Source organism: Micromys minutus, assembly GCF_963924665.1.
Source record: "Micromys minutus genome assembly, chromosome: X".
Classification (NCBI taxonomy): Eukaryota; Metazoa; Chordata; class Mammalia; order Rodentia; family Muridae; genus Micromys; species Micromys minutus.
This window is the reverse complement of record NC_137970.1, coordinates 64,866,188-64,892,548: the sequence shown is the minus strand read 5'-3', so window position 1 is coordinate 64,892,548 and position 26,361 is coordinate 64,866,188. Positions and strand designations below refer to the sequence as shown.

At 36.8% G+C, this 26,361-nt stretch overlaps 1 pseudogene across 1 annotated transcript; it reads right to left on the bottom strand.

Moving 5' to 3' along the window:
- Positions 1-946: 946 nt before the first annotated feature.
- Positions 947-1,895, bottom strand: LOC308414493 (N-lysine methyltransferase KMT5A-like; annotated as a pseudogene). The gene has a single exon. The product of its transcript is annotated as an N-lysine methyltransferase KMT5A-like (transcript).
- Positions 1,896-26,361: the final 24,466 nt, after the last annotated feature.

The window sequence follows — 26,361 nt, the reverse complement described above, 5'->3', positions numbered from 1 at the left end:
AAGAAAAAAAAAAATGCATTCATTTCACTCCATTCAAAAACTATATATATATATGTTAAGTTGTTTTCTGTGTTTTTTTCCACTTTTTTCTTTTTAAAATTTGTTAATGTTTTGTTTTATTATTTTTGTAAATAAATTCAGCATTCACATTTCTATAAAAAAATTAATGAAATTTCAGAAGACCTGCCCTTTTCCCGCAGCTAACAGTGCTTTTCCTAGCCTGCCTCTAGTATGACTGCCCACACTGATGCTTCATGGTGCCCGGAAAAACCTTAAGCCTCTGGAAGAGCTCTGTTCCTGCCCTGGCCTCTGAGCCCCAGGCTCAGTAAGCTTTGGAGAACGCAGAGGGGAAGACTAGCTTACTGTGAAACTTTTTCTTAGAAATATTCATACATGTCAATGTGTACACCTGTCAAGTCGCTGAGGAGAATAAGAGTTTGGAGACATCCGGTCCAGGCTGTGTGTGGGGATCGTGGCAGCACCCTATCCTTGGTTTTCATCTTGAGCAGAGCCCGGCTTCCTAGTTCATGTTCAATTCCATTCTTGAAAACCTGTGTGGAGTCTGAACAGTGCAGAAAGCACAAATGTATAGCTTGTATGCAAAAGGTACAGACACAACTAGAATATAAATGTTTTGGTAATACAAGGCCATCTGTTCAAGTCGACCTTGGAAACATGTAACATATATAAATACTACATGAAAAGGCATCTTTAATATACTTTTTAAAAACATTTGAAGTAATTAGCTAAGAAAGTCTGCACACGTGCTAGTGTGTGTGTGTGTGTGTGTGTGTGTGTGTGTGTGTGTGTGTGTATGTGTGTGTGTGTGTGTGTGTGTGTGTGTGTGTGTGTGTGTGGTGTGGTGTGTAAAAAAATTAATTTACCTTTGAGGAAACTTTGTCCTTTGAAGGAGGCAGGGTCGCAAGGAGGCAGGGAGGCCACATGGTTAGTGCTTCAGCCAAGGGTAGGTTTCAAAGGAGCCCTTGCTTCAGTCACCATAGTCCTACATGATCTCCTCCCCAGCTGCAATGTCTCAGGAAGCTATGAGGATGAGGTGAGGCATGCCATCGATGTCATGCGGTTTGGTCTGGCAGTTCCCACACTTACTGTGATTGATCAATCTCCCCAGTCGGGTCTTTTCTTAAGTGGCATCCATGCTGTAGGCTTCGCTCAGATATTGAAAATAGTACATGTAGCAGCCCGTGGTGGGATCCTGTGCATACAAAGCCTCCCGCTTCTAGGCATCGGTGATTTCAAAGAGGACCCTATGGTATTCTCCCACAAAGTCTCCCCGGAAGAACTGCTTGGTAGCAACCACACCCCTGCCTTTGCCATCAACTAAATCAATCTTCAGACCTTCTTCCTTCCCACTCTCAATTAGATCATCTATTTTCTAACTTTCTTCAGACTGCAGCTCAGCTTTCCTCTTCCTGGAGCTTCTTCGCACTGGGTAGAAATCTGTGAGTTTTCTATTCAGCAGTATTTTCTCTTGAGACTTTTTCCGAGGGGCCTGCTTACCCTCGAGGGGCTTTTATGGGACTTGCTTAGCAACTGCTACATTGGTAGAATCACATGATGGGGGTGGGGTTTTTGGAGCTTCTGCTGCTTCATATTTTTGGTTTGGAAAAGGCTCCAGGGGACCTCTTCTGGTATCTTTGCTCTTATATTCATCTGATTTCACAGTGCTTCAGCTAACATTCCCAGCATTTCTTTTCTCTTCTAGCTTCCTGTAGATTCCTGCAAATGGTTTTCCTGGGCATTTGGCCTCATGATGTGTAACCCAGTTCTCTTCCTGAAGTGGTGAGCACATTCCAGAGCATTTTTTTCTGACTCCTGTAGGCATAGATCTTTAACTGCCCAGGGAACACATTCTCCTGCCTTCCAGCTGGGCCCATGGTAGTTTGTCTGGAACCCTTGCCCTCGCCCCTGCAGGGCCACCAGTGCTGCTGCAGTGTCCTGGGAAAGGGCAGGCGGCACCCCAAGGGTGCCCCAAGGCACCTCCTTGGCCCGTTGTCCTCTGCAGGCCCGGGGCCTGCGCGACACAGCCCGAGCCCAGAGAGAAGCCAAGGACTGAGAACCAGTTTTTAAATTGTTTAGTTTAGAACCTGAACAATTGGTGTTCTGTTCAAGAATATTGCCTTTTTGTGTGTCAAAAATTGTAGTTTTAACATTGAGATTTTATAAGTAAAAGGTACAATTCTATGGCCTATGACTCATACCTATCTTGCTTTTTGTCACCTGCCACTAAGACTCTGGCATACATTCATACCTACTCACCTCAGATACATTTTCCTTTCACTACTTTTTTTTTTTTCTTTTATTTTCAGGTACCTATTTTAGTCTAACTTCTCACATGTTGATTTATATCCTTGTATCTGTTTTCCAAACATAAATATCTCTGAGGGAACGGATCTCAAAGTTTTACTATCTCAAAAATCTCTCTCTTTTATTTTTTATTTCTGTACTGGTAGAATCTACTGAACCAGAGTCTACATTCCTATAGTGATTTTTTTTATATTTATTTTATTTTGTTTAGCTTCCTTTTCAATTATCATGTTTGGTGGTAGTAGTTGTTTAAAGGGTTGTTCACGCTAATTACCATGTAGATTAGGAGTGTTGATATTATAGATTTCCCATGTCTCTTTAAAAGAAAACACCATCATTTACCACCCTTGCCAACAAGAAGGCCTAATGAAAGAATCTGACCACTGATTACTAAGTTATATAAGCAGATGTTCTCTCTGTTTAATTGAAATAATCATTTCATTGAAGCTGTAGTTATCTAAAGGACATATAAAAATACTGAATTGATTAGCAATTTTCCAATTAAATTTTCTTAAGAGAAATGTCTTCATTATTGTTATCCTGGATTATTTTCTATCTCTATGTGTTCATGGGCTTATACATGTATGTAAATGTCAATGTTCAAAATAAAACAGGCTGAAAGAATATTTTTGTATGTAAGGAAAATTATTTGAAGAGAATTTTACTTAACAATATGATATGTAAGGCCCTTATATCATATTTTATTTATTTAAAAAGTATCACATAAATTCACAATTTTTTTTGCCAAAAGCTTCTGCTGAAAAAATTAGATTGTCATTTTCTTTATTATTATCATCACTGATACAATTGTCATGATTACTGTTAACATTTATTGAGTTTAACTGACCTATAGACACTATGTTTATACTTATGCAAATTATTTCATTCATTTCTTAGAGAAGACTTTCAAAAAGGAGATTATGATAATGAAATTATAAAGCATGACCCAAGTCAAAAATAGCTTAATGTACCAAAGCTTAGAATAAAATCAAATATGTCTTTGTTAAATATGCTCATGTTATTCTTTCTTTAATATCTAGGAATCATTCGTTTGTGGTAACATTGAAAAAATGGCAGAGAATGACATATGGAGAAGAAAAAAAATAAAAAGGAAAGATCCAGGTTTCCAAAATCCACTTTAAGCCTATGCCTAATTGGCTAACAGCTTTTAATAATATTCTTCCTGAAGGAAGCATCATATCCATATGTATAAGAGAGAGAGAGAGGGAGGGGGGGAGGAAGACTCAGTTACTAAACTATTGGTCTTTGATCTGACTTAGGACTCAATAAAAAATAATAATTCAAGAGGATACAAGTACCTGTAAATTTACAAAAGACATTTAAAGGCTGTATTTGGCTTCTTTGTACTTTCTTGAGTTTAAGAACCTGTTTTCTTTACTATTGCAAATGTCTTACTCATCAGTGTCATTATTATGCTAATCCAACATTGACCTATTTTTCTATCCTGAAAAATATGTTCTTAGGGTTATTTTTTTTTCATTACCTCACACTAAGACAAATTTATTCATAACTACTTGAAGTGCTACCAACCCCAGGGCCTCTGCATGCTAATATAAATCAAAGTGTGATGCCAAAAGGTAAATTATGGAATTTCAAACATTAGCCTCTTTTTAGCAATAGTATTCTTCATGCCCCTTGAATTGCATCTTTCAAGTGTATAACCTTAAAAGTTAACTCACAAAACTCATTCATTTATTACAGATAAAGATTTTTTTCTGTTGTTCTTGATTTCTATTTCCTGTGGCTTACAAGGTTTTTCATATTGAACTACCAGAAATTAAATATTTCTAATTTTTACATTGTTTGCTCTATGCTATATCTACCAGTATGGAATCAAATGCTTTACTGCAGAGTTAGTGGACAAATATATATTATACATATTCATTATTAATGATCCTCTTTTATCACAGCTCATGAAAGATTCAGGAAAGAGGCTGAAGAGACTGAGAATGCAGAATAGTTTCATACATAACAGACTTGGAAATTGAGATCAGATAGATTGAAAGTAAAACTAGATCATTTGATTTTATATCATTCAAGAAATGTTTTAACTCTCCTTTTCTATAAGAAGGGTAAAGAAGCCACGTTAAGTATTTAATAATTATAAATGAAAACAAAATAAACATGAACAAAATGAAAAGATTAGAATGCACTTAATTTTTTTAGCATTGTTAAGAACTATATTATCTCATCAGTCAAAATTACATTTTCAAAATAATAAAATTTATAATTACAAAATTCAGTATTAAAAATTAGAAAACTAATGACTATAAGAAAATTATCTTTATTATTAACATATTTGAACTATTCATACCAATTTTGTCAGAACTGTGTCAATGTTCTATAAATTGCATACTCACATTAATTTTTCATTTTGGCATGCTTGGTTATATATTCAATAAATATTTGAATATTCTATGTGTTGTTAAAACATTTGCAACTGCATATAGTAACAAGTACCAGGTTTATTATTATATAACTCTGAACTGAAAAACAAGCAGAAATTTCACATAATAAGTGAAGATCTGAACACTACTGTAATAGGCATATATATGCAAATAGATAAAAGATAGTACAAGGTAAGTACGAACAGGTTGTTGGAAGTCATGTGGTATGGTATGACTCATAGGTTAATTTCATATACAATATAAAGACATAGAAAAATATCAGTTTCCCTTCTTGCAATGTGTAAGAACTGAATCAGCCATCCCCCTTCCATTTCTTAACTTGATAATAAGCCATTATTTTCTCAGTTTTAAGTAAATAAATTAAAATTGAATGTTTATTTTAGAGATTTGTTCTTCAATCCAGCCAATATTTAGAAATCTCTATTCTTTCAAGTCATATATTAAGGACAACACTAATTCAATCCACTAATGCTTTTTAGAGAAACTTAAGTAATATTAAAATGCACAAATTAAAAGACTTTACTTACTTTGTAAATATACACAAATGTTAAATATGATTAATAAATAAACAAATTTGGCATTATATCTTCACATTTACCTTTTAATTTACAAATATTTTCAGAAAATCAAAATCAGGTTATAAAAAGTTGAATAATCTTATTTATGGAAAGTGAGTCTGATCCATAGTTACCACCAAAATGACAGTCTTGATTTTTTTTTACTTAATGCAAACCAGTTTTTTTTTAATTTTATGAATTGAAATAACACAGAATTGAAAAACATTTTGCTAAATCTTAGAGCTTTAAGATTATTGCTGGAATGTTTACAGTATATACATGCACATATTTTTTGAAGAGAAAGTGAAAAGTACACCTAATGAAACAGGTTTATGAAAATTCCTGTTAGATCCATGTAGTAATGTCATTTTAATTTAAACAGTTTGATACCTATAACTTACCATGTCATAATTCAGAGTAGCAATTTTATTTCCAAAGACAGAAAAGGTGGTTGTGAAAATCTGAGTAAAATTATTCAGGATTACAAAAATAGCACTTGATATAAATGATTTTCAGGCAAGATTTGACTGACACTGAGGCTTTTTCCTTACCTAAATTATACTTCCTCAATATTCTTCAGAATCTGAGTTTTCTGAATGTGACATGAGGAATTTATTTATTTTATGGATTAAGTATTATTCATTGAGGATTATATTACACATGGTATATAACCTTTAGTTTCTACTCTATAAATGACATAGCCCTTCCCAGCTTTCAGTAAATCTGATAATTCTTCTGATATAAAGTAGAAGAGAAAAAAAGATAAAACATGCTCTTCAAAGTAACAGAACCTAGAAGTTTTATGAATTTGAATGTATGATTATTTTAATGAAATATGTATTTATTAATAAAAATAATTTTTTGTTTGTGAGGAAAGAGAATCAAATCTGTAGGTGCAATTAAAGTTTAAAAAATAAAACTTAGCATAACTGTGCTGTGAGAGGGTCTACCCAGCAACTGACTAAAACAGATGCAGAGAACCACAGCCAAATGGGGCTGAGGGAATCTTATGGAAGATTTAGGGAAAGGATTGATGGCCCCTGAGAGGATACGAACCTCACAAAATGACTAACAGAATCAACTAAACTGCACCGTTAGGCTCTCAGAGATTGAACTAATAACTAAACAGCATCCAGGAGCTGGACCAATCCTCACTCTTTCACCCCCACCTCTCAGCCCCGCACAAATATAGCAGATGTGCAGCCTGATCTTCATTCAGGTCACCCAACAACTGGAGCAGAGACTTTCCTTAAATCTGCTTCCTGCCCAAGGATCCTGTTCTTCTAACTGGTCGGTCTCATCTTGACCTAAGTGGGAAGTGATGTGCCTAGCCTTGCAGTACCCTTGTGGGTAGAAACTCAGAGGAGAAGGAGCTCTACCCTGTCAGAGAAAGAGTGTGAGGAAGAATTGGGGGAAGTAGCAATGGAGCCACAATGTGAATAAAAAAATGGAAAACAAGAAACAAACAAAACTTGATGTAATGCTTATTATAAATTCCTTTGCATTCTTGCCTCACATTTGACATTTAAATGATTAATCCAGAGGACAATAATCAAAAGAATGATCATTGATTTACCCATTACATTTTGATTTTAATGACTATTAACTTGCTAATAGGTATGTAGTTTTACAAAATTTTAGGATAACTAGTTTACAAAGAATATGAAATATGGTCCAATTATAATAGAATTTGACTTGACATAGGCATAAATTGTAGGTGTTTTTTGTTTTGTTTTGTTTTCTGATGCAAAAGCAAGAGCTTTATTAGTCCAGTGGACTGGGGTGGCCTACATCCAGGGAGAAGAAACCCAGAAAGGCTCTTACAAGCAGTTTTTATACTTTTTAGGGGTACAGGTTAAATCCACAAGCTTATAATTTAAAGTCATTGGCTATTGATATTAGCCTTTAAATTTATTGGCTAGCAAGCATGTGACTGGCCATGGGACAAGAGAGTCAGGTGACATTCAATCACTATTTCAAGAATGTTCCTGCTCCTTCCAAGAACTATGGGTGGAAAATGTAAATTGGGCTAGCCTTGACCTGAGGCAGTGGGTGTAAGGCTGGTGAAAGCCCTTAAGGTCCTTCATTACCCCCTTTCTCTAGGCCAACATTTCAGTCTTGAAATCAAAGGTTATCTTGGTCCACAGCCACTAATGCAACTAAGCTATTCAAAATGTAAGGACCAAATTTTAGGAACAAACATAGAATGATCAAATATCCTATCAGAGTTGAAACTAAAGTGATACTGCCCTCCTTGCTGTAAAAACAATAGGTCTATCAGAGGCATCAGAAAACTAAGACACAAAACCCCTTGGTCTGATTGTTTACCTGTAGATGTACACAAGGTATCAATCTTAAAGAACAAGCCCATCAGGTATCCTCAGGGGGAATCAAATACCCATCTGGTCTCCCATAGTCATGAGTAGAATTACAAAGAAAAGTTTTCTCTGGCAGTACAGTGCCTATCCATAGTCCTTGCCCAGATACTTGTTGCAAGTTGAGAGACCTCTACCTTCAGTCCTCATCTGTGTCTTTCTGTCTTATGGGACCCGAGGAAGCTATTCTCTCACAATATGGGGGAACTGTACCATAGCAGAGCCAACAAAAGGTGGTCAGGAAAGACATGATTGAGTTTAGAACTAGAAAAAATTTTTCTGTAAGACTTAGAAGTGGGTTCTCATCACCCTGGGGATCCTGATGAGAGAACAGTTTCACTATTATCAAGGCCACTCTGGTCACCTCTGTAAACTCAGTCACCACCTTGGGCCATATGGTAAGTTTTGGCATAGTGTGCCAGGTGGCTGGAGGTGCCAGGACTATAACAGAGTTAGGCCCAATGGAAGTAGTCCAGGCAAGTAGATGGTACAAAGAAGCCCATTATCATAGCCAGATTGATAGAGACTTAGTCTCTGGTGTTTCTCTTTTCTCAAGTACATGCTCTTTTTCCAATTTAGTAAATAAGATGGAGAGAGGGTTGTAGGAGAAAATTAAGACAGGGCTCTTCTCCTCAGCTATCACTTCCCCGAGTGATGTCAGAATGGGCAGCAAGGAACCCAAAGGAACCGGAGGCCTTATTGGTCCATGGGCTTTTGTAACAGCTGCTGCCTGTTAGCCCCCACCCCAGCTTTGTAGAATTACTTCTTACTGTAATTAAACCCCATAAGGAGTGGGGAGTGATCTCAAAACTCCACACACTAAAAAGTAGCCATCAAGTCCTCCGCACTTATGAGCCCATGCCCTATTCTGCTCATTGCAGGGACACACATACACTGAGACAAGACATAGCTTACTCCTTAGCTGACGGTGCCAGCACTCTAATTCTCATCCTCCTAGGCCATCCTCAGCACCGGGCTTCAAGGATCATTGCATTCTGGTAGTCCTTCTCTCTGTTCCTGAGTGGGAATATCCCACAAGTCCAACCCAGCAGCTAATTTACACAAATCAGGGCTTAAAGTGTTCCACCAGGTGAGACGAGATGATTCTTTAGACATGGACCACATCTGTAGCTGATAGGATCTGCCATGTAAGTCTAGCAGGGGTATGGAGGTTGCTCACAGTTCTTGAGACGTCCTTCAACAGCCACAGACAAACTAGTAATCAGATCATGGTATTCAGGATATCTTCAGTTTTAGGGGTTGTAAGACTTTTTGATTTTCAACTGTAGATGTCATACTGCTCAGGTGCTAGAGCAGGTATCACATTGGAGGTAGGTATCCAGGCTTCAATCCAATCCACCTTGACTCTTGTTGGTAGTCAGCACAACCAGGTATGGTCCCTTCCAGCATGGTTTGAAGGTAGCATTCTGATGGCATAAAAAGTAAGCAGTCTTCCTGAAAGCTGGAACATAGGTCATGGCCAACAGAGACTGCACTTTTTTTTGGATTATCTGCAGAGCCTGAAGTCTGAGTTATAAACCATTATCATTATGGCAAGTCAATTCAGGACCATCCCCCAATAGGGTGAGAGGAGCAGTGGTACCATATAGTATCTCAAATGGGGCCATGTTGAAGTAGGTAGGGGTGTTCTTAACCTTAAAAGGGGCTAAAGAAAGTACCACTACTCAGTCTGCACCAGTCTCCAAGGTCAGTTGAGTTTACCAATTGGTCCCCGAGAAATGAGCTAATATCTGGCATACCTGCGCAACAAAACCTGGTTCATTGTCTTATCCAATTACCTTAGGGGTGCCGAACCTAGGGAAGATCTCTTTTAGAATCTTCTTAGCTACCACTGCCGCCATTTCTCTCTTTGTGGGGAGGTTTCCAACATCCAGAAAAGGTATCTAAGACTAATAAGTATTCATATCCACACTGGCTTAATTTTGGTAAAGTCCACTTTCTAGTAAACCCCAGGTCTATTCTTCCCTCTGCCTTTTTCCTTTTTCTACCTAAGTTCTACATGCACTCACCTTCTGGCGTGGCATACAGCTATCTTCTACTTGTCCCACTAGATGCTTCAAATCTGGCGCAAAGGAATTTGAGTACACAATGATCCTCATAAGTTTGTCGGCCTCTAGATGAGTGCATGGATGCATTTGCTTCAAGTCCAGTACTGTATGCCAGGTGCTAAATGGGGGCAATGAACTAAACAGGTTATAGTGGTTAGGTATCATGAGGTGGAGATTGGCTACCCATTTGCTTACCTCTTGGAGGTCTTGAACTGGCTGGCAATCGTTGGTTCCCGGTTTTCCAGTGGTAGGAGAGGTGTGTTTCAGGCTGATTGGCACTTACACAGGGACCCGAGTCATAGTAGCCAGATGATGTTTGACATGATCCCATCTCACACCTGCTTTGACATGGGGTACTGACACACTACTATGGGGCTAGCCTGGGCTTTTAAATTCTATATGAACAGGGGGCTGGTTCTTAGCCTCCCCCATTCCTGCAGTTTCTGCCCAGGATTGTGGATACACCTGCAGCTCAAAAAGTCGATACTTGTCCTCCAACCAGACTGTTAGGACTTGCTTTTCTTTTGGCCTTTTAATATATGGTCCATCAGGGTGAAAGTGTATTGGTGCATCCATTTTAGTCATGAGGCCTCTCCCCAACAAAGAGAAGGGAGAGTCTGGCATTACTATGAATGAGTGGGATTACTGGTCTACTTGGAGATCCACAGATCTTTGAGTAGTCCATGAATATTGTTTGGTGCCCATAAACCCTTGAACCCAAGACTTTTTTTTTTATATGGGTCCTTCAGTTTGTAGCAAGACAGAGGACTGAGACCCTGTATTTACAATGATCTAGATAAATTTCTTTTCCACTTCCAAGGTTACCCTGGATTCAGGGTCCAAACCATATCCCTCCTAGTCTCTGTCTTCTTGTGTGGTCAGAAGTTTGGGGCCACGGGTCCAGGGGCCCAGGGGTACTGTTGTTGGGGTCCCCTTTTTCTTCTTGTTAGGACAATTGCTGGCCCAGTGGCCATTTTCTATACAGTAAGCACATTGATTCTTGTTGAGAGGCTCTTTCCTAGTGCCAGACTTGGTTCTTAATTCCCTGTCCCTATCAACATAGATTAAGACAATCAAACATATAGACATCACACTTGCCACTGGCACAGAAAACAGGTAAGCAGGCTACCAGCAGATGCTGACACAGAGTCAAACTGATGACTCCCCAGCTCCCGCTAGCAAGAGCCAAACTGGTTCCAAATGGGGCCTGATGCATCATTTAGACTCCCCATGGTCATGACTTACAGAGGCTCTTGAGAAAACCAAAACTGAGAAGAAGACAAAGACAGACAATTAGATAAAATAACTGTGTGGTACCTGATTTTGAGGCTTGTTGAGGCTTCCTGTGTCCTCCTTTCACCAGTCTCTCATGTTCTTTCAGGGAGAATCATTCCTCCTACTGCAATACACCAAATTTAAGACCTAAATTGAATCTTATCTATTTGAGGTTCCCATGAATGAGATGAGAGATCTAGGTTCGATGCGTAAGCAAGAGGTTTGTCCAGTCCTCTGGGGCAGCCTATATCCAGAGCAGAGGCAACCAAATTGTGTTTTTTTGATAACAAATTTAAATTATTGAACATATCCATTATCACCTACAATACACGATAATTTATGTCTCCAAAGCTCATTTATATAATGGCAAAAATTTGTCTAATTTATTCAAGAAATCTCTGCTTTTTAGATATTTTTCAGAATATTTATCTGAACCTCTTTTTGTTAAGAAATGCAGTTTTTCACCATGACTTTTAGAATTAAGATTTTTTTTTTGTTTTTGTTTTAAGACAAGATTTCTCTGTGAAGCCCTGTCTGTTCAGGAAGTCACCCTGTAAAGCAGGATAGCCATAAACTCAGAGATCTTGCTGACTTTGCCTCCTGTGTGCTGGGATTAAAGTTCAGCACCAGCACCACTTAGCTAAGCATTAAGCTATTTAAAGACTCAGAATATAATAATGTTACAAAATACATATTTTTCATGCCTGGAATATTTCAGTTAATAAAACATATTTAAGTTAACTCATGTTGCCCCATATTATATCATTTCTTTCATTCAGTAATTAAATAATGCCACATATATAAGTTTTGTTAATATATGCATGTATATATATATGTAAATAATGCATATCTATATATATCTCTATATAGCTATATTTATCTATATATGCATATCTTTATGTGTGTGCACTACCAATATACAATGGCCAGAGTTCAGAAGAAAATATCAGAAAACAAAACAGTAATTATGAATGATTATAAGTCCTCAAGTAGGTACTAAAATGAAATACAGATTTTCTTTTTTTAATTGGATATTCACTTCATTTAAATTTCAGATGTTATACCCCTTCCCAAATCCCATCTACCCTCCCCTTACCATAACCTGCAGGAAGTTGCTCCCTCTTGCAACTCAGAAGCTTGGCATTCCCTACACTGGAAAAAGGAGCCTTTGCTTGACCAAAGACCTCTTCTTCCACTGATTCCAGAGAATGCTATATTATGCTGTATATGTACATGGGGCCATGGCTCTCTTCATGGTGAACACATTTGTTGGTGTTTTAGTACCTAGGAGCTATGGTGGATTTGGTAAGTTGATAATTTTGTTCTTCCCATGAGGTTGCAGCCCCTTTAATTTCCTTCATTCATTTCTCTAGCTTTTTCATTGAGGTCCTTGTGTTCAGTCTGATGGTTTGCTGCAAGCATCCTTCTCTGTACCAGTATGGTTCTGAAAGAGCCTCTGAGAAGGCATCCATATCAGGTTCCTGCCAGAAACCACTAATTGGAATAAGCAATAGTGCTTGGGTTTAGTGGCTGCATATGGGCTGGATGCCCAGGTGAGACAGTCTCTGGATGAACATTGCTCCAATCCCAGCTTCACTATTTGTCCCATTATTTCCTCCCAAGATTGTTTTGTTCTCCTTTCTAAGAAGGACTGAGGCACCAACCTTCTGGCCTTGCCTTATCTTTGAACTTATTAAGTTCTGTGATTTGTTTCTTAGTTATTCTGGGCTTTTGAATCTAGTATCCATTTATAAGTGAGTAAATACCATGTGTGTTCTTTGGTGAATGGGTTATCTAATTCAGGATTATGGCTTCAATTTACATCCATTTGCCTAGGAATTTCATGAATTAATTGTTTTTAATAGCTGAGTACTACTCCATTGTATATAAGTACCACAGTTTCTGTAGTCATTCCTCTGTTGAAAGACATATGTGTTTGTCCCAGCTTCTGGCTATTATAAATAAGGCTGCTATGAACATGGTGGAATATGTGTCCTTATTAGATGTTGGAGCTTCTTTTGAGTATATGCCCAGAAGTGGTATAGCTGGGTCCTCAGTACTTTGTCCAATTTTCAGAGGAACAACCAGACTGGTTTCCAGTCCCACCAGCAGTGGAGTGTTTCTCTTTCTCTACAACCTGGCCAGGATCTGCTGTCACCTGAGTTTTGATCTTTGCCATTCTGACTGGTATAATGTGGAATCTTAGTGTTGTTTTGATTTGTACTTCCCTAATGAGTATGAATATTGAGCATTTCTTTAGGTGCTTCTCAGCCATTTTATACTCCACATTTAAGTATTATTTTTTAGCTATGTACCCTATTTTAATAGGATTATTTGTTTCTCTAGAGTCTAACTTCTTGAGTTCTTTGTATATATTATATACTAGCAAACTATCATATGTAGGATTGGCTAATATCTTTTCATAATCTGTTAGTGGCCATATTGTTCTTTTGACAGTGTCCATTGCCTTTCAAAAGCTTTGCAATTTCATGAGGTCCCATTTATTGATTCTTGATCTTAGAGCATATGCCATTAGTGTTCTGTTCAGGAAAATTTCCCCTGTGCCTATGTGTTCTAAGCTCTTCCCCACACTCTTTTCTATTAGATTCAGTGTATATGGATTTATGTGGAGGTCTTTGAACTACACTTGAGCTTTGTACAAGGAGATAAGAAAGGGTCTATTTTCATTCATCTGCATGCTGACTACCAGTTGAACCAGCACCATTTTTGAAGAGGCTGCCCTTTTACCATTGAATATTTTTAGCTCCTTTGTGAATGATAAAGTGGTCATAGCTGTGTTGGTTCATTTCTGGGTCTTCAACTTTATTCCACTGATCTACCTGCTTGTCTCTATATGAATACCAGGTAGTTTTTATCACAATTTATCTGTAGTACAGCTTGAGGTCAGGGATGGTGATTGCCCTGAAAGATTTATTTTTAATTATTTATTTTTGACAATAGGTTTTGCTTTCCTTGTTTTTCATTATTCTAAATGAATTTGAATATTGCTCCTTTTAACTGTGTGAGAATTGATTTGGAATTTTGATGGGGACTGCATTGAATCTTAAGGTTACCTTAGGCAAGATGGCCAATTATACTATGTTGATTCTTCCAATTCTTGAGCAAGGCAGATCTTTTGATCTTCTGAGGGCTTCTTCAATTTCCTTCTTCAGAGACTTGAAGTTCTTGTCATACAGATGCTTCTCTTACCTGGTTAGTGTCACCCCAATTTATTTTAAATACTTTGTGACTATTGTGAATGATGTCAGTTCTCTAATTATTTTCTCAGCCAGTTTATCCTCTGAGCAGAGGAGTGCTACTGATTTGAGTTAATTTTATATCAAATAAATTTGCTGAAGTTGTTTATCAGCTGGAAAAGTTCTCAGGTCTAATAGTTGGGGTCACTTAAGTATAATATCATATGGAAACATCGCTTGGTAAAGGAAGAAATAAGAAATAAATCAATGACTTTTTAGAGTTTAAAAAAAATGAAGGTACAACATACCCAAACATATGGTATACAATGAAAGGAAGTGGTGCTAAGAGGAAATCTCATACCTCTGAGTGCCTAGAAAAAGAAACTGGAGAGAGCATACACTAACAGCTTACAACAAATCTGAAAGTTCTAGAACAAAAAGAAGCAGATACACACAAGACGAGTAGACTGCAAGAAATAAACTTAGAGCTTTAATCAACAAAATAGAAACAAAAATAAATATATAAAGAACCAACCAAGCCAGGAACTGGTTCTTTGAGAATATCAACAAGATCATTAAACTGTTTACCAGACTAATTAGAGGGCACAGAGAGACCATCCAAATTAAGAAAGCATTATGAAAGGGGAGACATAACAACAGCTACTGAGAAAATTCAAGGAACCATCATATCCTACTACAAAAGCCTATTCTTAATAAAACTGGAAAATCTAGAGGAAATGAACAAGTTTCTAGACAGATAGCAGGTACCAAAGCTAAATCAGGATTAGATAAACCTTCTAGACAGTCCCATAACACCTAAAGAAATAGAAGTAGTCATCAGAAGCCTCCCATCCCCAAAAAGCCCAAGACCAGATGGGTTTAGTGCAGAATTCTATTGGACATTTATAGAAGACTTAATACCAATACTCTCCACACTATTCCACAAAATAGAAATAGAGGGAATACTACCCAACTCATTTTTTGAAACCAAATTTATTCTCATTTCTAAATTACACAAAGACCCTGCAAAAAAGAGAACTTTAGAACAATTTCCCTCATAAACATTGATGCAAAAATACTCAATAAAGTTCTTGCAAACCAAATCCAAGTACACATCAAAAGGATCATTCACCATGATCAAGTAGGCTTCATCCCAAGGATGCAGGAATGGTTCAATATAGGGAAATCCATCAATATCATCTACTATATAAACCAACTCAAAGAAAAATAAAACACATGATCATCTCACTAGATACTGAGAAAGCATATGACAAAATTCAATACCCCTTCATGTTGAAAGTCTTGGAATGATCAGGAATTCAAAGTTTTTACTTAAACATACTAAAAACAATATATAGCAAACCAGTAGCCAACATTAAACTACATGAGAGAAACTTGAAGTAATCCCACTAAAATCAGAGACTAGACAAGGCTGCCCACTCTCTCTGTACCTTTTCATTACATTGCCTGAAGTACTAGTCAGAACAATCAGATGGACAGCAAAAAGAAGTCAAAGAAATACAAACTGGAAAGGAAGAATTCAAAACATGGATTTTCTACAAGAGCTTCGTGTACTTTTAACTGCCGATTCATGTCTCCAGCCATCTTACTATATATTTTTATTATGTCTCTTTTCATTCACATTAACAACCAGTTACTTTTTTTTCCATATACTAGATACTATGAAAACTGGTACAGTTAACAAGACATACAGGAATTTCTATACAGTATTGACTACTTTAAATGGCATTGCTATATCATGTGGTATTTCTATTTTTACTCATGTTAGTAACCCTGATACTACTTTTTATAACTGTTGTACTAAGTTAGATTCACTGAAGTAAATAAAGGATTATTATTTTTTATTCTTATCATGAAATCTTATTGTGATTACTTTTCACTGTACTTTTGAATTGTATTGCCTTATTAATTAGTATGGTTGAATAGTGTTTTCCACATAAACCAATAAGGTATTTCCATAGCTTTTCTGTGAAAATTTATATTAAAGATTGCTTTATCAAATTCAAACCACATTATTTGATTGTTGTTTATTTTGTTTACTCTTATGTTTTATGCATTCCTTATAAATTTAACTACTTATTTATTCTAACATATAAGGATTGCTAATTTTTTCCCCTTTCTATTAACTGACTTCATTGATCAATGTTCTATTCCTCTTACAAATAACACAAAGAGAGAAATTAAATGGAAAACATTTTATATACTCTTATGGTTTCATGTATTTATACACAGACACTATTTCTTTAGAATTATTGTAATAAAAATAGTACATAATTCCTTCCCATTGTGATTGCTTGTGTATGCTTGGCCCTGAGAGTGGTACTGTTACTGGAGTAGGTGGGTCCCTGTGGGTTTTTTCTTAAGACCCTTATCGTTGTTGGCTAAGTTGACTGAAAGTTAGTATTCTGCTAGCAGCCTTCAGATGAAAATGTAGATCAGCTCCTCCTGCACCATGCCTGCCTGGACACTGCCATGCTCCAGCCTTGATGATGCCGAACTGAACCTCTGAAATTGTAAACGAGCCCCAATTAAATGTTGTTCATATAAGAATTGCCTTGGACATGGTGTTTATTCACACCAGTAAAACCCTAAATAAGAGAGCATTATATGGCAACTGATGAACTAAGAAGGAGAGAGGATAAAAGGTCTGGGGGCATTGTCTGCCTATCTAAGGTTTACCATTAATGACATACTTCCTACAGCTAGATACAACCTCCAAAATCTTGGACCACTATATTTGTAAAGACATTCCACAATTCAATTTAGTTTTATTATTTTTTTATTTTTAAATGTATACAGGATTGTATTGTTTATGGTTTTCAATTTATTTATGTGTTGATTGATTGATTTATATTCAGGCATTGCCTCTCTCTCAGTCCTCTCTCCCTCAGTGCCTCATCCCATTTCTTCTCTCCTTTAGCTCTGAGAGGCTGTTCATTCACACACACACACACACACACACACACACAAAATGCCTTCTACTTTTCTGGGGCCTCAAGTCACTCATAAATCGGGTATGTCTTCTCTCACTAAGGCCTGACCAGGCAGACTTCAGTTATTTTTTGTGTGGGGGACCTCTCACTGAGCTGTGTATGCTCCTGACTTGGGGGCCAGTCAGGGGGAGCTCCCTTTGGTCTAGGTAATTTAAGACTGCTGTTTTTCCTGTGGGGTCAGTCTGTCCTTCAGCTTCTTCAATAGTTCCCCTAATTTAACAATAAGGTTCTCCAGTTTCAGTTTAATGGTTAGGTGGAATTCTTTGCTTCTGTTTCAATCAGCTGCTTGTAGGGCCTCTCAGAAGAAAGCCAAGCCACGCTCCCCTCTATAAGCACACCATATCATCAATAATGTCAGGCCTTGGTGTCCCCTTGCTTCATAACATGTATCTCAAGTGGGGACAGTCATTGGACCTCCTTTATTTCAGTTTCTTTTTCATTTTTGTCCTAGTAGTTCTTTTAGAATGGAACAGTTATGGGTCAAAAAATGTTTTTGGTTCATTTTTTTTTCATTCCTTTTAAAATATTGGATATTTTATGTATTTACATTTTAAATGTTATTTTCTTTCACCCCTCTATCTTCCCTCTGCCCCCCTAAACCTGCTTTTATAAAGTTGCTCCCACTCCTACCCACCCACATTCTTCTACACTGGGGAAACAAACCTTCACCGCAACAAAGGCTTCTTCTTCCATTGAGAATGCCATACTTGGCTACATATGCAGCTGACGCCATAGGTCCCTCCATGTTTACTCTTTGGTTGGTGGTTAAGTCTCTGTGGGGTCTGGCGGGTTAATATTGTTATTCCTATGGGGTTGCAAACTCCTTCAGCTCCTCCAGTCCGTTCTTTAACTTGCCATTTTTAATAGCAGAATAGTGTTCCATTGTGTAAATGAATCACATTACATTTTCTGTATCCATTCCTCAGTACAGGGACAGTGTAGCTGTTTTGTTTTTTTTGGTTTTTTTTTTTTTTTTTCCTTCAGCTGCTAACTGTAATAAACAAGACTGGAATGAATATAGTGAAGCTTGTGTCCTTGTCATCTCTTGGGTATATGCCTAAGAGTTGTATAGCTGTGTCTTCAGGTAGATCTATATTTCTGCTAGGGCCCATACCCATTTTAATCTCAGGTTTATGGCCACTTTAGCCCTGTCGGTTATGTGTTCCATCTCATGGAATGACATTAAAATTAATAAAATTGTGATTACTTCTGTATCATTTTTGCTATCACCACATCATTCTTTCTCACAGACGGGTCACTCATATAAATTGTAGGATTAGTAAATGAGTGGTATAGATGATTATTTTCTCCTCCAGGAGTATGCAGAGTACTTTTTAGCACTGTTGAGGCTAGTCAGCAGCAGGGAAACATCTATTTGGGCATAAACACAATTAAATATGTTAGATGGCACAAGTAAGTTGGGTCTTCATAATAGGGGCTTATTATCATACTATGGAGACTAACCAATTATCTTAAAATAGTCTGTGATTTGGAAGGACTTCATTAGAATACTTTGACCAAAACTCTACAAAATGTAAGCCATCCCTATCACTAGACCTTTTGCTTGATGGTATAAAATAACTAATTAGAATACTCTTTTCACCAATGTATGAATACTCAATTTATATTCCTTTAATAGGGTATATATTTTAATTAGATTTTCTACTGAAGTTTGTTTCTGCAGAGACTTTCATAAATTCTTTAGTGTTACTTGTTCCTCCCCCTAATCCTTCTTATACCCAGATCTCCCATCCTCTTTGTTTTTCAATACTCCTATGTTTACCCTCCTTTTTCTACCTCCAACACTATTTCCAATTACTTATATGGTCACCACTTCTCCCTGATCCCTTACTAAATATCTGTTTGTCCAATTATTATTATTATAATTATCATCATCATCATCATCATCATTATCATCATCATCATTATTATTATTATTATTTCATTCTTTTGATTTCTAAATTTAAAAATACCTCAAAAGATAATGAAACATGATTTTTCTTATTCTTCACAAATGTTGCTTCTATCATTTTTGCACATTAATCATACAATATGTTTAAAATTTTTAAATCATTTTATTCATTTAAATTTCAAATGGTATCTCCATTCTTGGTTATCTATCCACACCTTCGCCATCTCTTCTTTCATCCGCTATCTCATCTTTGCCTCTAAGAAGATGCTACTTCACCCATTAAACCATCCATACCTTACCCCTTTAGCATTCCCCTCTCCTGAAGCATCAAGCCTCTCTCCTCTCCCACTGGTATCAGACATAGCCATCCTCAGCTACATATGTATCTGGATTCCTGAATTCCTCCACGTATACACTTTGATTGGTAGCTTACTACCTGAGATCTCTGTATGGACCCATTAAATTTTTTCATTTTATTGGGTTGAAATCACCTTCAACTCTGTCAGTTCTTTTCCTATCTCCTACATTGGGGTCCAGAGGCTCAGTCCAATGGTTGGATAAGAGTATCTGTATCTGTATTGGCCAGGTGCTGGTAAAACTCTCAGAGAACAGCCATATCAGGATCTTGTCAGCAAGTGCTTCTTGGCATCTGCAATAGTGTGGAGGTTTGATGTCTGAAGATGGGATGGATGCCTAGGAGGGGCAATCTCTAAATGACCTTTCCTTCAGTCCCTGTTCAACTTTAGTCCCTGTCTATCCTTTGGGCAGAAAATTTTTTGGGTTAAAAATTTTAGATGTGTATGTAGCCTATCCCTCATCTATGGGTCATGCCTATATTCTGGAGGTGATCTCAACAGGTACTATCTCCCCTTTGTTGGATATTAGAGATAAAGTAATCCATATTGGGTACTAGTAGCTTATTACTTCTACTAGAAGTTGGCATTTTCTAGTGGATACCCTGCATTCCCCATCCCCCACTGCTACATGTTACTACTCAATATCCATTAGTTGTAATCTTATTGTATAAAGGGTTTGTGAAATGAGAATTTGACATATAAGCCTGTCTGATAAGATACAGGGCTTTGGAGTCAGGTTTGTACTGGGTGGTGGAATAAAGGAACATGCTAGGGTTGTAGTATCATCCTAGACAGAAGCAGAAAAGGGGTGGTAGAGTAAACCTCATCAGAGTTCCTAGAGGCAGCCTCAAGTACCAAGTGGTATGGGAATCACATGCATGTGCGTGCTGGACTCTGCACTCAAGCAACATCAAGGGAGTGAGACAGTGGGGGCCAATAAAAGGTTAAGCCATTAATTTAATATTTACCTCAACAAGAACCCACTTAAAATATAAAAAATCTTGGTAGCTCCCTGCAATCCCAGAACTTTGTAGATTAAACCAGAAGATCCCTAGGTAAACTGGCTATATAGACTTGCTGAAATTAGAGAATTCTCTGTTTACCTTACCTAAATAAATTGAAAAGGAATTCTGAAAGATTCTGTAAACAGGCATTAAGCCTCTATTCATGTGCATATTTGTATATACACACACAGACACACACATATTCACATGAAAGAGATATGCACATAAAAACGATGGCACAATGTTAATATTCCTATATTCTCAAAAGAGAGTTATCATGAATCAATAACACTACAACATGTCTGGGGTTAATTGAATTAGAATCAATAATTTAGAAAGAAAAAATGGCAACAAATTACAATAGTTAACATTTTTAGGTTTTGTGGACTTCAGTTTCTGGTGTAAGCTACTATTCATATGTGTTATGGTAATATGAAACAAAAAATGCACAAGTGTGTATTATTTTAGTAAAATTATACTAGGCAACATTTTTAATTTTATATAAATTTATTCACAAAATTATCTTTTGGTATTTTTATAATGTCTTAAATATAAAAAAATAATTAATTATTTGGTTAAACTCAACAGTGAAAATTACTTTAAAGCCTGATTAATCTATAGTTTCAGTTTTCTAGTTTTTTATTTAGGTCACTGTTACTGTCTATAGCAGAACATTTTCTATTTAGTGGAGTAGTAGCTGAGGAGAATAAATATAAGATACTATCATTAACCATAAATGATTATTTTAAAGCTTCCAGTATCTCATTAAGTTATAATAAGAATAAGGAAATTTAAGGTAATATCTCTAGGGCTAAAAACATGCCCTAAACATAGCACAAGACATAATCATCAGCTATTTTATTATTTGGGAATTTTTGAACTTTTTTAGATTTAGCCAAGGTGAATCATTCTAATCTTTCTCCAATTATTTTGGAGAAGTCAACATATAGAACAATTAACTCATTTAAATACCCTCCCCATTCCTGGCAGCGCTAATAAGTGCTGGTATAATGAGTTATCAGTGCAGAAAAATAGAAAAAAAATCTAAACACATGAGCTAAGAATTCTGAAAATATTAATGCCTGATATGGACCTTTACTATTTTCTTCTGAGAGGCCAAATTTTTTTTTTAATTCAGACTTCATTTTAGAGAACCTGACCTAAGTTTGAACTCAAATAACTAAAGGGGTCTACCTAGCATTAGATGCCAAGTTGGCCCCCAACAAAACCCAAGCCTAGCACTTGTCTCTAGTTTAATTCCCAACAAGACCAATGTCTCCAGGTTATACCACCAACATGACCAATATCTCCAGGTTATTTTCCAAACAAAACTTCACCCACAAGTGACCACCCCCTGCCTAATGACCACCAACGCAGAGGGTATCAGAAATTAAGTTTATGATTTGATTTCCAGCACCAGCAATTTATGTTAAAGGCCAAAGTAGCTTTCCAAATAGATGCTTGCACACTTACCCCCACTTGCTGCTTATTATATCTCCTTGCTCCATAGATATTTGAGGGTCCTCTACCACCAAAACATGCACTCCCTGGGCCAAAAGCCTTTTCTAACATTGATTCCAGACACTGCTGTCTTCAGCTACATATACAACTGGATCAACATGTCTCTCAATATGTGCACAAAGGTAGGTGTTTTAGTCCATGGGAGTTTTGGAAGGTGTGGTTGATTGATAATGTTGTTCTTCTCATAAGGTTGCAACCCTTTTCAACTCTTTAGGTCCTTTCTTTAGCAACCTCATTAGGGTTCTTGCATACAGTCTAAGGGTTAGCTTCAAGCATGCTCAACTCTATCTATATGACTCTAACACAGTCCCTGAGGACGTGTCTTTATCTGGTTTCTGCCAGTAATATTCTTTGGATCTGCTATGGTGCTTGGATTTGGTGGATGCGTTTATGGTGGATCTCAAGATAAGGCAGCTTCTGAGTGATCTTTTCTTCAATCCTTGTTCCTCTATTTGACCTTGTATTACCTCCCATGAGTGTTTTGTTCTCCCTTCTAAAAAGAACTGGGGCATACTTATTTTAACCATCTTTCTTTTGAGCCTCATAATTTCTGTTAATTGTTTCTTGGGTACACAGAAGTTTCTGGGGCTAATATCTGCTTATCAGTGAGTATATACCATGTGTGTTCTTTTGGGAATGGGTTACCTCACACAGGATGATAGTCTCTAGTTCCATTCATGTGCATACAAATTTCATTGTTTCTAATAGTGAAGTAGTACTACAATTTCTGTATCCATTCCTCTGTTAAAAGACATTTGCATTCTTTCCAGCTTCTGGCTACTATAAATATGGCTGCTACAAACATCATGGAGCATGTGTCTTTGTTATATGTTGGAGCATCTTTGGAGTATATACCCAGAAGTGGTATAGCTGGGATTTCAGGTAGTACTATGCCCAATGTTCTAAGGAACCTCCAGACTGCTTTCCAGAGTGGTTGTACCACCCTACAACTCAACGAAGAGTGGAGGAGTGTTACTATTTCTCCACATCCTTGCCAGTATCTGATGCCATCTGTGTTTTTGAACTGAGCCATTCTGACTGGTTTGAGGGTTGTTTTTCATTTGAATTTCCCTGATGATTAGGGATTTTGAGCATTTCTTTAGGTGCTTATCAACAATTAGATATTTCTCAGCTGTGAATACTTTGTCCAGCACTGTACCCATTTTTAACAGGACTATTTGATTCTCTAGTGTCTAGCTTCTTGAGTTCTTTCTATATATTAGATACTACCCCACTATCAGGTATAGGACTGGTAAAGATCTTTTCCGAATTTGTTGGCTGTTGTTTTGTCTTTTTCACAGTGTCCTTAGCCTTACAGAAGCTTTGAAATTTTATGAGGTCCCATTTGTCGATTCTTGATCTTAGAGATAATGCTATTGTCTTCTGTTCAGGAAATTTTCCCCTTTGACTATGTTTTCTAAGCTCTTCCTCATTTTCTGTTCTATTAGTTTTCACAAAACCTGGTTTTATGTGAAGCATTTTGATACACTTGGACTTGAGCTTTGTACAAGGAGATAAGAAAGAATTGATTTGCATACTTCTACATGCTGACTGCCAAGTGAACCAACGAATTTGTTGAAGAGGCTGTTCTTTTTTCAAACAATGTTTTTACCTCCTTTGTCAAATATCAAGTGACCATAGGTGTATGGGTTCATTTGTGGTTCTTGATTCTGTTACATTGATCTACCTGCTTATCTCTGTATCAATACCTTGCAGTTTTTTTTTTTTTAAATCACATTTGCTTTCTAATATAGCTTTACATCAGGTATGGTGAGTCCCCCAGAAGTGTTTTTATTCTAGAGAATAAATTTTGCTAATCTAGGTTTTTGTTTTTCCTGATAAATTTGCAATTTCTTTTTCCAACTTTATAAAAAATTGAGTTGGAATTTTGATAGGGATTGCATTGAAACTGTAGATTGTTATTTGCAAGATAACCATTTTTACAGTGTTAAACCTTCCAATCCATGAGCATGGGAGATCTTTCCATCTTCTGTAATCTTTTTCAACATTCTTCTTCAGAATCTTGAAGTTCTTGTCATACTGACTCTCTTCACTTGCTTAGTTAGGGTCACCTCAAGGTATTTTATATATAGGCTTTGTGACTGTTGTAAAGTATTTAGATTCTCTAAGTTCTTTCTCAGCCTGTTTATCCTTTGAATAGAGGAAGGTAGTTGATTTGTTTGAGTTAATTTGGTTTTCAGTAACATTGCTGAAGTTGTTTATTAACTGTAAAATTCTCTGGTGGAATTTTTGGGGTCACTTAAGTATACCGTCAAATAGTGATATTTTGACCTCTTCCTTTCCAATGTGAATCCTTTGACTTATTTTTGTTGTCTAATTGCTCTGGTCAGGATTTTCAGTACTATATTGAATAGGTAGCAGGACAGTGGGCAGCCTTGTCTAGTCCCTGATTTTAATGGAATTGTTACAAGTTTCTCTCCATTTAGTTTGATGTTAGCTACTGGTTTGTTGTATATTTCTTTTACTATGTTGAGGTATGGGCTTTGGATAGCTGGTCTTTCCAAGATTTTTATCATGAAAGGATATTGAATTTTGTCGAGGATCATTTTTTTTTATTGAGTTTGTTTATGTTGTGGATTAAGTTAATATAATTTTGTATATTGAAACATCCCATTATCACTGGGATAAAGCCTACTTGATCATGGTGGGTGGTTGTTTTGATGTGTTTTTGGATTCGTTTTTCAAGAATTATATTGGGCATTTTTGCATCGATGTTCATGAGAGAAATTGTTCTGAAGTTCTATTTTTTTTTTTTTTTTTGTAGTAATTTTGTGTAATTTAGGTATGAGAGAAATTGTGGCATCAAAAAACAGGTACTGTTCCTTCTGTTTGTATTTTGTGGAATAGTTTGGAGAGTATAAGTATTATGTCTCCTATAAATGTCTGATAGAATTCTCCATTAAAACCACCTGGTTCTGGGCTATTTTTGGTTGGGAGGGTTTTAATGATGCTTTTTTTTTTTTTTTTTTTTTTTTTTTTTTTTTTTTTTTTAGGTGATACGGGGCTATTTAGATGACTTATCTAATCCTCATTTAAGTTTTGTATCTGGTATTTGTCTAGAAATTTACCCATTTCCTCTACATTTTCCACTTTTGTTGAATATAAGCTTTTGGAGTTGGATCTAACAAGTTCTTGAATTTTTGCAGTTTGTGTTATGTCTCCCCTTTCATTTATGATTTTAATTTAAACACTCTCTCTGTGCCCTCTAGTTAGTATGGCTAAAGGTTTATCAATGTTGTTGATTTCATTAGCTAACCAGATCTTGGTTTTGTTGATATTTTGTATAGTTCTTTTGTCTGTATCTAGTTGATTTCTGTTCTGAGTTTGATTATTTCCTGTCATCTACTCCTCTTGGGTGAATCTGCTTCTTTTTGTTCTAGAGCTTTTAGGTTTGTTGTCAAGCTGTGTATGCTCTCTCCAGTTTCTTTTTCTCTCTCATTCTATTTGGAGGCACTCAGAGCTATGAGTTTTTCTCTTAATACTCCTATCACTGTATTACATAAGTTTGGGTATCTTGTGCTGTCATTATCATTAAATTTTAAAAATTCTTAAATTATTTCTTTATTTCTTCCTTAACCATGTCATCCTTGAGCAAACATTGTTCAGCTTCCACGTGTATGTTGGAATTTTGTTAAAGACAAGCCTTAGATAAGATGCATGGAAATATTTCAATATCCTTCTACATGTTGAGGCTTTTTTTGTGACCAACTATATGGTCAGTTTCAGAGATGGTACCATGATGTGCTAAGACAAAAGTATATTATTTTGTTTTAGGATGAAATGCCCTGTAAATGCCTGTTAACTCCAGTTGGTTCACAACCTCTGCTAGTTTCACTGTGTCTCTGTTTAGTTTCTCCCTTTATTATCTGTTCATTGATGAAAATGGTGTCTTAAAGTCTCCCACTATTATTGTGTGTGGTGTAATATATGTTTTGAACTTTAGTAGGATTTCTTTTATAAATGTAGTGGCTCGTGTATTTGAAGCATAGATGTTCAAGATTGAGAGTTCATCTTTATAGATTTTGCTGTGAAGCATAAAAAGTGTAGGCAGAGCAGAGCCTGGCCCAGGCAGAGCTGAGCCTGGCCCATCTGCCACCCTGAACAGTGGGTCATAGAGGCTGAGCAACTGCGATTGGGAAAAGAAAATTAGAACTTCTGTTTCCACCCAGAGGCGAATGCCGGACGCAGAGCAGAGCCTGGCCCATCTGCCACCCGGGAAGGGCGGCTCATAGAGGCTGAGCAACTGCGATTGGGTACAGAAAATTAGAACATCTGTTTCCACCCGGAGGCGACTTCCGGACTCAGA